The following is an 11,547-nucleotide window of genomic DNA, read 5'->3' on the forward strand; positions in this document are numbered from 1 at the left end:
ACAAAAGCCACTTAAAAATAATAATGTCACAGTATTAGTTAAAGCAAGTGACATTCGCTACCATAACAAAAATCTCTAAAAATCTTATGGCTTAATATAATTAGAATGTATTATTTGCCCCAGAGAATTCAGACAGATGTTTGTTTTTGCTCTAGTCACTTTCCATATAGTCATTCCAAGTTCAGTCTTCTTCAATCCTGTGGCTCCAACTTCTTCCAAGACCTTAAAATCCTTTCTCCTTCCAGCAGATGCAGAAGGAGAGAATGTGTGGAGCATTATGTAGAAGGAGTTCATGAGCCTGGCCTGGAGAGGACACATCACTTCCAACTCCGTTCCATTACCAGAGCTTAAGTAAATGCATGTGCCTCATTGCAAGGGAGGCCATGAAATGTAGTCTAGCATTTCCAATGCCTAGCACAGAGTCCTGAATTACAGGCTCAATAACTATTTCCTGAACGTGAAAATCAGAGCTGCTTCAAGATATATGAGGCTAACTGAGGTGACAATATTACATAACTTTATCTGAGATTGCAAATAAATTGTTATACATATTCCAGATAATATTTTTCACTTGTTTTACTTTAATTTTTATAAAATCCAGAATTCCTTTCACTTAATTTTCAGTGCCAACCAAAACCACCATGCCATTTGAGTACTATGAAAAAGCAGTGCCTACACTACTGTAAATGCTTTTCCATGAATTATTTTGGATAGTTAAAGACTGTGACTTTGAAGCTCATAGTGATTTAGTATTATTGTGAATTATGCAGCTGAGAAGGGACATAGAGGTTGCTGAACCCCTCTTTACCCAAACCCTCCTAGACTGGTGCAAATTTGTTCAATTTCTAACATCTTCCTAGAAGAACATTTCACATTCAGCTTTTGGAACCACTTCCAATGTATACCATACGTCAGCATTGTTGGGATTTTCTTCCTTCTAATTTAAATGCTTGTACTTAGGTCTGTTCTTGTTGTTAAGTGAAAATAGTAAAAGACTGTTGTCTTTTGGGTGAAACTTCTTCAAAGCCTGGAAAACCATCTTTTAATAATTATCAGTTCTTACTGTTCCATGTTCTTGTGGTTTTGAGATGTTTTAGACTCATCTCCAAAAACACCCGCACCCGTAGGCAAAACTGGTAGCAACACAGCAACCCGGACGTGGGTGTGCATGTGAAAACGTTGTTCTGACGCAAAGAATTGGAATGTAATTTGCTACTGGGGATAAACTCTGTGAAAACACCTCTGTGATCAAAATAAACGATGAAAAAGAAGAGCATCCTTGGGCCCCAGGGAGAGAACTAGATCTGATGGTATCTGGTGCAACTTGCAAATGTGAACATTTCTTAAGGCCACAACAGGACAGGAATATAGCAGCCCAGAAACAGTTGAACTTGAAAATGCTCCTGCCCATTTGGCTGAAATCAACGGTGAAAACCACTAAGACATTGAATATGTTTTAAAATTTATATTAAATACCTCCAGTTTTTGGAAATTCATTTTGCTTTTCTTTTTACTTAACTTGTGCATTTGTTGGCTATTGCTGCTACAGTAGATGCTGTTGTTTGGCATTCAGATATCAAGAGACAACTAGCCAAAGTAAGGATTGAGAAGGGGCCCATGAAGCTCACTAGAGCTTGTGATGATATTTGCAAGAGAAGACTGCCTGCCAAACTAACTTCAGAAAAGGTGATGATGATGTTCCCTACTATCAAATACAGTGTCATGGAAATAGAGTGTTAGGTACAAAGATAAAATCAGAAACACACAAATTCCTTGGGAGACGCAGCAGCAACAGAAGTGGTGCGTGGGGCAGCACTAGCAATGTAAAGGAGGACTGATAAGATTGAATTTGCTCATGAAGAAGCACAGTTTCTTATTGCATCTTTCTCAAAGCACTTCTTTTTATCTTCTGTGACACTATGTTTTCCTAGGTAGTAGGTCTTCCTACCTGCTCTGTTTTAATCTCTGGGTAATCTTCTACCTAGAGTCTACTAATGGAGAGCCTTCCCTGAGACTCCTTTCTCCCTCCCCTGCTGTAACGTGTTTAGCAAGCAAACCATTCTCTATTCTCTGGCTATGATCTCAACTCTGGACCTTGTATTTCCAAATGCCATTGATAATTTTCCATAGGCATATACGTTGTAAGGCATTGTAAAGTTCAATGGAATTCATAGGAATGAGACACTTCCCTCATCAACCAGAGAAGAACAAACAGAATATATTGGCAGCTATATATGCCTCAGGATAGATGTTCATGTATCCTTTATAGAATCTAAATATAAGCACAGTATTCTGTCTACACGGAATTCTCAATGCAAGTTATTGACTGACTGACGTAAATCTGAATAAAGCGTTCATATAAATCTGACTAAGCTTTATGTAATAGATTACAGGGGATTTTTAAAAATGAGCTGTTTAGGGTCACTAGTGTTGGGCTGATAAGTGACAGATAGAAATTAGAATTCCTTGGCTCCCATTTTGTGCCTATCTTCTCGGCATTTTTCTTGACCCTAGGGCAAGAAAGCTGTGCCTCATACTCCTGCACCAATCAGTCACTTGTTGAGGGGTGCTTGGGGACTTTCAGCTTTGTGCTTGTGTGGGCTGAGGCCCAGGAGCACTTTGGTAGCCCTCCAAGAAAATTGGTGTGAGCTTTGGAAGCAAGAGCACACAGAAGACAGGGGAGGGTCACACAGTAATAGCAGGCAGAACACTGGCAGTCTCCTTTACACCAAGAAAAAATGTAACATCTCATGAAGCATAGTATTAATATAAATGTAATTCTGTCTTCTTGGAAATTCCAGTAACATGGAATGTTAAATGGGTGCTTCCAGAGAGACATCATCAACTTTTCGAGATTTAACTCTCACCACGGCTTCTTAAAATGCACCAGTTGGACCCCTCTCCCAAGCTGTGTAGCTTGAATACTTCACTTCGTGACAAGGCTGGCATTAGGATGGCATGCTGCAGGCAGCTGGGGCAAAGGACATGGCACTTGATGGTTATTTGACAAGCTGAGGCCAGGAGAGTTGTACTGTCCCTTCCTGCATACAGAACTCTGAATTCTAATGAGGACTAAGTTCTGATATTTTTTAAATTTTGCCCAAATTCCTATCTAAGGGGTCTAGGGAGTCATGCCCTATAAACCATAAATTCTCATCAGATGGATTTTATTTAACCCTATATATCATGACTTACTTTCCAACCTGACTCTGGCATAATGAAGTGACATTGTTGTCTGGGGTTGAATACCTGGGGTTTGTTGTCTCACGCCAAGAAAATTAAGGACACGGACACACACACAGAGTGTAATCCACTCTGGAGTGGATTTTAATAGGCAGAAGAAAGAAGAGAGCAGAGCAGCTCTCTCTTGTGAGAAAGGTGTCTGAGAGAGGTGGATTTTTTTTCTTCTTTTGCCCAAATTATCCAGACAATTTACTGGTTTTCTTCTGTAGTGCATAGTGTGTTACACCTTTGTCATGGTTAGTGCATCTTATCAGGTAGGCAGTTTTTTCTGCATTATAGTTTAAAAAGTAATCACATAAATTATATAGCAAAAATGGGAAAAGTGGCCAATGCAGCAGATTTTATAGGCAGGCTTGAGGAGGTGGTGTCTGATTTACATAGGGCCCACAGATTGGTTCGGCCAGGTGTGACATTTACATGCTGCACGGGGAAGGTGGTCACCCCACCCTAATCATATTATGCAAAAGGCCTGTTGGCCAGTGCCATCTTGTCTACTCCTTACTATACACCTGGCTGGCAGAGAAGGGAAGATGGAAATGCCATTTTGAACATGATTGGCACAACTACTGGCATCTATTTCTGCAGGTGGATATTACAGGCTGCTTTTTGCGAGAAAGGAAAATGATTTGGGGCTGCTTTTCATTAAAAGTAAAACCTTACTGAGAACTTCCATACCCTTACTATCTGCCTAAGTAATTTCTAACTCCTATATCAATAACATTACGAGACAAGGAAGAAAATAAAAATATTTTACTCCAAAACATGTTTCTTTGCCATGTCTTGAAATGGCCCAGCAAAGCTGCCCTTTGTGGGGGAAATTTTGCATCTGTAAAGAATCTCTATTGACATAGCTAGCTCTTTTTCTTCCAGGCCCTCCCAATCCTAAAGAGATTAACTGAAAGTCTAGCACCTTTTAACGATCTGAATAGGAAACATCTGTCATCTATTGTCTCTAAGGGCAGCCACTGTAAGACTTCAAAAGAACCTTGTCTCCACAATCTTTATCTTAACCTGAACACTTCCTTTCTGTGGATCCCAGGTTTTTAGACAAACTCAACCAATTGTCAGAAAAGGTTTAAAATTACCTATATCCTGGAAGACCCCGCCCACCCCCCAGACCCTTTGAGTTGTCCTGCTTTTCTGGACCAAACTAATGTATTTCTTAGATGTATTTGATTGATGTCTCCTGCCTCTCTAAAATGCAGAAAACCAAGCTGCACCCCGACCACCTTGGGCACATGTTCTCAGGACCTTCTGAAGGCTGTGTCACGGGCCATAGTCACTCATATTTGGCTCAGAATAAATCTCTTCAAATGTTTTGCAGAGTTTGACTCTTTTGTTGACACTAACTAGTGGCTTTGACATTTTGACACTAAAAGAGGCTTGAGAGACTGCAAGAGATATTAGAAAAATTCTTTTAAAAAAGGGGGGATCTACTTTTAAGAAGAGCTATGACTGAGAAGAAGGTAATAAAACTTTTTTGTTTATTATAAAACAAAACCTAAGCATATCAATAATATTGCCCTTCAAAATAGCACCTTCATTCCAGCAACCCTTATTCTGGCAGAAGAGCAGCCATCACTCAACTGCTCCCCAGGGACTGCTATAAGCCAGCTAAGACAATCAACATTTTTACTTTAAAGTTACACCTTGATTCAGTCTCAGAAACATGAAATAAAATGTGGTAAGCTGTTTTACTTATTAGATATCACTCCAAGTGATTTTAGTTATTTACAACATTAAAAAAAAAAATCACCTCCATGATTGAAAAATTCAATGAAAAATTTCCTCCACTGAAGACATCACTCAGGTCCAGAAGGCATTAAACAGAAGTACCACCATCTAGATATTAAAGGCCTCAAAGTACTAAATTAGAATTACTTGGATATTTCATGTAAATGTGGACTTTTTTTTCTTCTTTTGCCCAAATTATCCAGGCAATTTACTGGTTTTCTTCTGTAGCGCATAGTGTGTTACAGCTTTGTCATGGTTAGTGCATCTTACCAGGTATGCAGTTTTTTCTGCATTGTAGTTTAAAAAGTAATCACATATTATATAGCAAAAAGGCTTACCTCTGCTAGGAGCATGGAAGAAGCACAAACTTAAACTGGAGTTCCTGTCAAAGTCAACGCTTTCATGTTCATGGACATAACATTGCTCCTGGATTCCTGTGGCCACTAACTAAGGCTGGGAGCAGATGAATTAAAGGTCAAATGCACTCTTTGCATTCATGACCATTGTACAGTAAAATCTATTGTGAGTTGAACCTTCCTCTGTGCAGTAATTAATACCACTTCACGGTATTTGCCAGTTACACAAGAACGCACAGAGTTGTAAAAATGTGAAAAATAGTTAAACCTTGATGGCTTCTGTCACTTTGTCTCATAAAAGAGAAGGAATAGAAACAAAAGAGCAAACTTCCTTGTGGTTGTGTGATGAGAATACCATTCACAGAAGGACCTGCTCAGGTGAGCAGATAAAGGGCACGAGAGCTGGAAGCAGTTTAATTCCATTTCTGCTACAGGTAGAGCATGCCTTATCTGAAATGCTTGGGATCAGAAGTATTTCAGATTTTGGATTTTTCTTGGATTTTGGAATACTTGAATATATATAATTGGGGATAGGACCCAAATCTAAACACAAAATTCATGTATATTTCATATACACCCTATACATATAAACTAAAGGTGATTTTATATAATATTTTAAATAATTTTGTGTATGAAACAGTTTGAGCACATTGACCCATTGGGAAGCAAAGGTGTCACTACCTCGGCCACCCATGTGGACAAGCTGTGGTTGTTTGGCATCACCATCATGCTGCATGCAGAAAAGACATAATGCAGCTAAATGGGGGGCGGGAGGGTCATTTCTCCCTTGGGAATGTCGAATAAGCTGTGTAGTTTACACCTGTAATTTGAAGTCATATGTGGAAATTTCCATTTGTGGCATAATGTCAGTGTTCAACAAGTTTCGGATTTGGGGGCATTTTGGATTTCAAATGTTTGGATTAGAAATGTTAATGTACCTGCTTCTTGAGAGTTCATCACAGCTTGGGGAACAGAAAAAACTCATTTGACTAAAGGAAAAATAACTCTGATATGATAGCACAAAACATTTCAGAATCATAGAGGTAAAAGAGTCTTGGAGAGAGAATCTATTACCTTCCCCTGACTTCAAGAACAGCCATTCTAATGAGGCAGTTATGTTTTATATGAAAATATCTACTCTAGGGCAAAAAATGCTAGAACTTATTGAGTAATACATTTCAATCCCTAAAGATTAAGAAATACACTAATGCTCATGGTTCTATTAACATCCATTTTTTCTTCGTTACCGATGCAATTGATAATCAGTTAATCATTGTCAAATGAATAATTCTCCTACTTAAAAAAGAACATTCTTAAGTCTTTCTTCAGCTTAATAAGCCTGGAGATAAATCTAGGTCTAATTTTCTTACCATTAAACAATCTTTTTGATTTTTTCCCAAGATTCACTTATCTTGAAATAAATCTGAATTTAGTTAATACGCTTCAAATTGTTGTTAATAAATAGAGAATTGACACTACTTATCCTTCCGCATCTTCAGGTAGCGTTTTCTAGAAAGCTGGCCACGTTTTAGAAAGAGTGTTGTATCCACAAGCCAGTGAGAGAATCATTGGCGAAAACAGGGACTAAATTCACAATTATGTTTTTCTTTGTACCACGCCTAACAAAATAAAATGGCATATGTGAACCAAGAAGGCTTTAAGGAAGAAAGAAGAGGAAAGGGGGTTACAGAGTTTGTGGAAGAATCTAAATATTTAGGATCTATAAATACAAATAAGAGTATTTAGAATCGAAATGCTCTTATTCTTACTGGTGGGGCTGGGGCTCTGAAAAGCTAATTTAGTATCAGTGTTTCTGTGCTGATGAGAGTACTCATTAGAGAGAGGATAATACAAGAAACAAGATAACTGAGCAGGTTAGAGGATATGGGATCCAGGTGGAGGGGGACTAGACTTTGGTAAAGCAATGATAGTAAATTCAACGTAGCTGAAGAGTTGCAGTTTGGGTACTGAATGCAGGTATGAATTGATAGATTTGATGGTGGAAAGTTGATGGTGACTGCTTCTATGATGTCTGTAAATGTTATAATGAGAATATAATGTTATAAATGAGAATAATGGGGAAGGTGGGGGAGTAGGAGATTTGGGGGTAGAGAAAAAGATGTGAACTAGTAATTTAGGAAAATAGAAAGGTGAATAAACTAGGCATATGTGGTAGGATTGCCCATTTGAGGTTAGTGGTCATGGATATATAGCGAGATCAATCAGCACAGTTGTTGGGTGGCCAGGGCAGTCTCAATTTTAGTTGTTGATTTTTTTTTGTATTATCATTTGAGAGATACTTCTCTTTGCCACTGGCTGTTTGGATAGCCTCTGGACTTGCTAAAAGTATGGAGGGAATGTCCAAGCCCACTGCTGTCTGGAATCACAACCTTGGACTGTGTCACAACTGGTAAGAGGTAATGAAACAGAAGGAGGTGCCTAGGGAAGAGAGAAGCAGTTTGTCTCTGAGCTGGAGTATGCTCCCTACAAGTTGAAGATAAGAGAGCTGCAGGGAGGCCAGCTTGTAGGTCAAGAAGAAGGAAGGAAGGGCCTTAGAATGAATAGCCAGTCCCATCTTATCCTAGACAGCAAGGCTCCATCCTATTGTTGATTCTGGGAGTAAAATGATTTCCCTGGTTACTGGAGCCTGTTTATTCAGTCAGGCCAAAGGAGCAAGTACGTTCACATCATGGCAAGCATACGACAAGCTTCTTTTTTTCCTGTGCAGCATAATTTTTTTAAGTTCAGGGGTACATGTGCAGGTCTGTTACACAGGTAAACTTGTGTCATGTGGATTTGTTGTACAGATTATTTCATCACCCAGGTATTAAACCCAGTACCTACTTGTTTTTCCTGATCTTCTCCCTCCTCCCACCCTCCATCCTCTGAAAGGCCCCAGTGTGTGTTGTTTCCCCTCCATGTGTCCATGTGTTCTCACCATTGAGTTCCCACTTAAAATGTTATGTATATACCTACACAGACACATATATAAAGTTTTCAAGCCAATTATGTTTTAGTTTTCCATTATAAAAGATATGCCAGCACACTGAAGAAAATCTGGGAGATGCAGATAGGAAAGAGAAAGATATAGCTTATGGAATGATCAACATAACACAACCACAATGAGGACACTAGTACATTTCCTTCTTTAGGTGTTTCTGGTTGAAATAATCATGCCCAACATTCCACCAGGTTCCTCGCGTGTCAAATACATCAAAGCCTACCCCACCCATCTGGTGAATCTTGATCTGAACTTCTAAGGAACTCAAAATTGTGCTCTTCTATTGCTGCTCTGATATGATTTTTATGAAAGGACTACATTATTTTTGTTCAAAGCAACCAAATTAAATCCATAGAATCCACAAAAGATAAATTTAACCAAAAGCTCAAAGGCTTGACTTTCTCACCTTTTCCCAAGAAGACATTTTTGACAATTGTTTCAGTCATCTAGGACTGCCATAACAACATACCACAGGCCGGGTGGCTTAAACAACAGAAATATATTTCTCACAGTTCTAGAAGCTGGAAGGCCAAGATCAAGGTGTCAGCTGGGTAGGAGTTTCTCCTGAGGCCTCTCTCCTCAGCTTGCAGATGGTTCCCTGGTCACTGTGCCCTCACATGGTCTTTTCTCCGTGCATGTGTGCATCTCTGCTGTCTCTCTTCTTTCTTAGGGCATCAGTCATATTGGACTAGGGTCCCACCCTTATGAGCTCATTTAATTTTAATTACCTCCTGAAAGATCCTTTCTCCAAGTACAGTCATATTGAGTGTTTCAACATAAGAATTTCAGGGGGATGCAATTCGGTCCACAACTGCAATGGAAACTTCTACCTGGCCCCTTCAACACAGGACAAATGTACTACTAGGGATCTCATTTTTTCCCCTTTGCTTTGCTAATAATATGGGATTTGGAATAAGAAAATGTAAAGTGCCACTATAGATGTGTATTAGCATCAAATTGGAAAGTTCACTTCTGAATCATTTCACATGGCTGAACATTCACATTGAAATTTTGCCTCCGGTGTAATTGTAAAAACTGTCCCCCATCACTTTCTACTAAAAAGGAATCAAAGAATACCAGTTTCATTAACTGAATTTGATTACAAATCACACTGATACTAAAGGGAGGACAAATGTTAGGTCTAGCGATGAGGCAGCTGCTGTCACTGCTGTCACAGCTTTTCCCATCGAGTTTCCAAGCCATCCAGAAGAGCAGTATCTCTCTTCCAAGAGATAAGTTTATGTTGGATTTGGCATAGAAGACAAATTCTGGTCTGATATGTGTAAGGTGTTGACATTTCCAAAAGAAAGTCACAATGTGTTCTCTCCCAGGGTCACCAATAAGTTCTGAATATGAGACACAACAGGGCATCTGTTCACCTCTCCCCCAACTTCTAGAAAGTAAAGTAAGTTGCTCTACACGAGAGGCTTAGTGGATGTACTTCATCAGCACAAACAGTGGTGTCTATTATGGAGATTATGGAGAAACAAAGCCATGTGCTGCTTGTCACTGGGAGGGGCAAGACAGCCAAGAATCCAGAAAACAAAGGCTCTCAAAGGCAAGCCAGAAAACAAATCAAACACCAAGTGATCACACTGCAAAGAATAAACATCACAGTATAGTATTTGATTCCTGTACTTGTCAGTTGGCTTTGTGGACGCCCTCAAATTGGAAGCTTGATGTTGGAAGAGCCCCACAGGGATGAAATCACAAAGGAACCAATAAGGGCTGGAAAGTGATCAACTATTTATCACAGGCCAGTCCCCAGCACTTAGAAAAGGTCTATGTCAGAGGCCCTGATATCATTTGTGGCATTATGGGATTTGCTTTGGGAATCTAAGAAAGGTGCTTACAATAAAGGCAGTCAAATAGATGCACTTATAATTGCTATGGCGTAACGACAAGATATGTTATTAAACTTCCCAGAGGTCTTCAAACCTCATTTCACAGTTATTTTGGTGCTCTTTTCTTCAGAAATCTTCTATGAATCCAAAAAATACAAATGCATTGAATGATGCAAATTCCATCTCCATCGTTTCTTGCCAGCTGTCTTAGCGAGCTGCTAATGAGCAATAAAATCATCCCTAAACAGGCTTTTGGAAAGAGAAGGAAGAAAATCCAGGAACCAGGACAACCCAAAACTGGATCATCACTCAGAATGAGCTATAAATTATCTTAACTTTCTTCTACAATGCTGCCTGCAATATTAGATTTCTCAATCCAATTGTCACATGGCATCAAAATTATACCATTACCCCTAGGCATTTCTCAGCAGAGAGTTTTCTAGGCAACAATGTTTCTTTTCTTCCTCTTTATAAACAGAAAAATGTGCAATCCATATTTTCCCTATAAGATAAACATGTGATTCACTTACCACGGGACTGTCTCTAAAATAACTCTGGCTCAGGGTGTGGACATCATCTCACCTATTGTCATAACAATATTCTTTAAGTAACCACTTTCTGGGATAGAACTGCCCCAACGAGGTAGCAGCCAGGTCACAAGGTGGTTTTAGTTTACTCTCAAACATGCAATTCCAATTACCAAAAAATAAGTGACTCTTAATGATGGGTTTAATAATAGTAGGTGTGGAAGCACTTACAGTTCCAGGACTAAGCCAGGTTTTGTACCAAAAATTAAATAACTGAAATGATATTTTCTTTCAAATAGGAATGGACAAGCAAAAATGACTCACTGTGTTTTCCAATTGCACTCAAGACCTGTCTCCATATGCCCTCCTCCTCTGCTTGAGCAGAAGGTGAAAGAGGTTGTGGAGACTGTGGAATTTGGTGAGTCTTATGAATTTCTCAATGAGTCAACTTTCTGAAAACCAGTATCTTATATTTCACAAAGTTTCAGTGTGACATAATTAAACTTATTATTGACTTTCATAGGCCATTGAATCTTGAAGACAAATGCTCTTTGACTTCACTACAACATCAGTGGGCACTTGGCCAAGGAAGGCTAGTTAGAACCAGGCTTTTTGCCAACACAGCTGAGGTATTTATTCTGTCTTTCTTCATCACAAAAGTAGCATGGAGAATAATGGACAAAAGAGTTCAAGTGGAGCAGGAACTGTCCAGAATTTGAGGAAGAAGTCACATATCAGTCCTGGCCATGATAACTGGTGCACATGTACTATATCCAAGTTGATATCCTCAATTTGGGGAAAGTTTTCTTGCCTTTCCCACAGCCTCCCAAGCCATTGACAAT

General features: G+C 39.2%; 1 long non-coding RNA gene across 1 annotated transcript; it reads left to right on the forward strand.

The window, feature by feature from the left end:
• The first annotated feature begins 399 nt into the window (after positions 1–399).
• LOC104673848 lies at positions 400–11,290 on the forward strand. Its single transcript, XR_749569.2, has 5 exons — positions 400–499; positions 1,550–1,686; positions 8,486–8,569; positions 11,005–11,123; positions 11,229–11,290. It is a non-coding gene; the product is annotated as an uncharacterized LOC104673848 (long non-coding RNA).
• Positions 11,291–11,547: the final 257 nt, after the last annotated feature.

This window comes from Rhinopithecus roxellana, chromosome 3, assembly GCF_007565055.1.
Source record: "Rhinopithecus roxellana isolate Shanxi Qingling chromosome 3, ASM756505v1, whole genome shotgun sequence".
NCBI lineage: Eukaryota > Metazoa > Chordata > Mammalia > Primates > Cercopithecidae > Rhinopithecus > Rhinopithecus roxellana.